At 49.0% G+C, this 3,938-nt stretch overlaps 1 pseudogene; it reads right to left on the bottom strand.

Annotated features, from left to right (window-relative positions):
* Positions 1-1,942: 1,942 nt before the first annotated feature.
* Positions 1,943-3,938, bottom strand: part of LOC103743451 — a 17,953-nt pseudogene continuing 15,957 nt past the window's right edge.

The following is a 3,938-nucleotide window of genomic DNA, read 5'->3' as shown; positions in this document are numbered from 1 at the left end:
TTCTGGATATTAAACCTCTGTCAGATGTGTTGCTGGTGAAGATTTTCTCCCATTCTGTGGGTTTTCTGTTCACTTCCCTCATTGCCTCCTTTGATGTACAGAAGCTTTTTAGTTTAATGAGGTCCCATTTGCTGATTCTTGCCCTCGTTTCCTGAGCAATTGATGTCCGGTTTCCTATGCCTATATCTTGTATGTTTGTGCCAATGTTTTCTTCTAACAGACTCAGGGTTTCAGCCTTTACACTGAGGTCTTTGATCCACTTGGAATAGACTTTTGTACAGGGTGAAAGATAGGGGTTTAGTTTCATTCTTCTACAGGTGGAGATCCAGTTTTGCCAGCACCATTTGCTGCCCTTTGAACTCTACTCTGATCCTAACTCTTGTGTGTACTGGTGAGTTAGACTGTAAAGCCTGGGCCCAGAGGAGTACAGGTACATCAACCTCAGAGGACTAGATCTCTGCCCCTTCATCTCTCCCCGGGTGCTTACCTAGAGAAGCGGCATCAAGGTTGGGAGCTGAGCACCACAGGAGCTGTGCATAGTGGTTATGCTGTGCTAGACACTGTAAGCATGGTGGGCAGCTGTCCAGGGACCCTGGTCCAAGGTGTATTGTCACGAGGCATAGACTATTCGCCTGACGTACTACACAGGCAGAGATTGAAGGGGCTTGACGACATTTCCTAAGGCTGGAATAAGCCCTTCCCGGAGGCCATGGTCGGCAGAACATGAGGGGCTGACTGGCACTGCAGGCCTTGCTCCCGGTTGTGGCGGCAAGTGCCACTGAAATGGCTTGTGTGGGTGAGGAAGGGAGCTGGAGCCTGTGAAACTCAAGTGCAGGTTTGAGGTCACAGACTCGTCAGCGAGGTAACACCTATGACCTGTTCGTCTCATAGGTCCATCATGAGAAGTTGAGAAATCTTTGGAGGTAGAGGATGGTCCAGGTCCTTGTCACATGGAGACCACTGTCCTTTGTTCACTTTCTGCCTATTACTGGGTCAAGTCTTCAGACCACAGTCATCTTACTAGGGATATAAAGAGCACAGTCCTTCTCATGCCAGAGGCCTGTAGTTAGGATGTTCTAGTCATGAGGAAAACTGAAAGATGAGGCCCGAGTCTTACCACAGTCGGACTGTCTGCTAGGGCCTGCTGCACTTAAGCAGCAACTGGGATATTTTGGCAGTCTGAATGGATTCTACCCACAGCCTAATAGCTTTCTGGAGCTAGAGGAGACTTTAATACATTTTAAAGTAGAACTGGTGGCATGGTTATTAATGGTGAATCTTATGGAGATCTACAATGAAAAAGAACAAGTGAGGCAGAAAGAAATACAGAATGTACAGTTTACATTGGAAAGAGCACCAAGATTGTTGTGGAGCCAAGGTATGTGCTGAAGAAGAGGCTCTCTTAGATAAGGAGATTAAAGCCTTTAAGGAGAAGCCTAGAGATTTGAACGTAAACCATGGATAGAGTATTGGTTCTTCCTCGTGGCTTTAGAGAGATGCTGAGGCCTGGCAGGGTGCACCTGGGACTTCCTACATAAAGAAGGTCCTGATAGGCCATTGCGTGAGCCTGTGAAGGGGAAGCCTGGTTGACCCTGGAGACACCAAGAAGCCATTGCAGATGCAGAGTCATGAGACACCTGTGAGCTGAAATAAATCTTTCCTACTTTGAGTTCTCTCAAGTACTTTGGTTTAGAACTTCCTAAAAGTAATGCAAGAGCCTGGGGGTGGGGTTCATTGCACCATAGTGTCTTGACACAAGGGCTTAGCTCCAGCACCAGAAAATAGGTGGTGTGTTGAGACGAATGCTAAAATGATGTTGACTCCTGTAGACATCAGAAGAATGTCCACACAGGAGTTGCTTGGTCTCACGTGTTCAAAAACAAACATCTGATCCCTTACGAACTGTGGGAGATTTTCACTAACATTCTGATTGAAAAGAATATCAGGCAGAAACTGTTTTTAATAAAAGTGTGTCTGTACATAGCAGTGCTATGTTTGATGAAATAATACATTAGTCAGTGCGGTGGGACCTGGGAATCTTATCTCAGAGAAAGTGGAGACCACATCAGCCTTGTGGGGTGCTCTATACCTCCAGAACTCATCACACCACCACTCCCACATCGATCAGAACAAATTTTCAGTGTCCAGATCCTTCGGTGCCCTACAATGAGAATCCAAACAACATGTGTCACACGGTTGCTGGAATCTCTCCCCTCTGGACCGATGGCCTCCGATAGGACAGCAAGGAACAGGCCATCCCCATGGACTCTGTTCTGTCCCCTTCTACTATGCTGACTTTCCTCTCTCTGTTTATGGCAATTACTGTGATCTGTGAGTTCTACAACTTTGCTAGAAGTCCGAGTCCTTTCAGCAATTCATGGTACCTGGGGGTCTTGGGATCTACCATCACTCTGTCACTCAGCCAGGGATGGTGCCGATTCCTAACACAAGACCACACTTTCCCAAGACTCAGTGGACGTCAGTACAACTGTCTCCTTTACTTCTTCCTCCATTTCCTCCATATTGCTCCACCTCCTTCTTTCATTCCTCCCTGACTCTCTTAACAGCTGGTTTCTTTTTCTCCCTTTTTTTTTTATGCAGAACCTAACCAAGTAGTCCAGGTTGCCCTCGCACTCTCTCTATATAACTCATGGTAAACTCAAACTTACATTCTTTCCACCTCAGTCATTCAAGTGTTGAAACTGCAGGCCTGGTACATTGTCTTGGCCGACTACACACTTTTGAAATAATGATCAAGTTGTCCACTGGAAGAGCAAAACCTGGTGGGTAAAGGATGATTTCAGAATGCTCTCTGAAGATCCAGTCCAGGCAGGATGAGGGGGGAGCAGGCAACTAAGTAGCAGCTAAAAACTGGTTTATTTCACCTCTCAGCTGATACTGGAGAGCCAGACTGGATTTGGTGTTCCTACTAGCGTGGAACTGCACAGAGCTCATAGGGTTTTGGGACAACCGGCGCTGTGAAGATGCCTAGGGCACTGGGCGGGGGCTGTCCAGGGGGCACCGAGAAGGTAAAGCGTTGTAGGAGGCAGGTGAAGAAGAGGAAGAGCTCCATGCGGGCCAGCGGCTCCCCGAGGCATGCGCGGCGGCCTGTTGGGGAGAGCAGAGGTCAGTCAGTCTGGGCCTGATCAAAGCTTCAACATCCAAGGCACAATGGGATAGGCACAGGGAGCTGGGCCCCCCTAATCACCTGCGCCAAATGGAATGAAGGCCTCAGGCTTTAGGAAGCGGCCCTGGGCATCCAGGAAATGTTCGGGATGGAACTGGAGGGGCTTCTCCCAGGCGCTCTCATCCTTCAGCACCGAGGACAGGTTGGTGATGAGTGTCGTGCCCTGGCAGGAGACACATGGTGTGAACATGGACTGGGATGGGGACACCAGGACCCCGACCACTAAGTTTACATGCACAGACTCTACCTTCACACACCTGGATTCTTTCATCTAACTTTCAGCGCTTTCACGAATGTGAGGAAAAGGTCCTGTGATAAGGCTTCCATGGCTGCCCAAATGGCCTCTCTCTGTGTATACTGATTCCTCAATCCCCTGGACTCACTTTGGTCACCCCACTTACCGAGGGACTGTGCGGGCAATGGCTGCAGTGTACATGCACCACGTTGGTAGTGTCAGTCTGTTGGAAATCTAGGATGTAGAACTTCTGGGTGAGGCCAAGCAGGGGAGGAGGACCCATGCCTACCTTGGGGATGACGAAGCCCTGTACTTCAATGTCACGAGATGTCATGTGTGGTAAATTCAGTGGCGCGATGTCCCCAAATCGCTGCACCTCGTGAATCACAGCAGTTGTAAAGGGCATGCGGGCCTGGTCCTCCATCACTGGAGTCCGTGCCTGCCCTAAGACTTCATCGATCTCTTCTTGGACACGGCCTGAAGGGATATCATCTCCTCAGCAGAGAAGTCCCAGAG

This window comes from Nannospalax galili, unplaced genomic scaffold, assembly GCF_000622305.1.
Source record: "Nannospalax galili isolate Female #2095 unplaced genomic scaffold, S.galili_v1.0 scaffold180, whole genome shotgun sequence".
NCBI classification, from domain to species: Eukaryota; Metazoa; Chordata; class Mammalia; order Rodentia; family Spalacidae; genus Nannospalax; species Nannospalax galili.
Note: the sequence above shows the minus strand (reverse complement) of the source record. Positions and strands in the feature narration are given on the sequence as shown.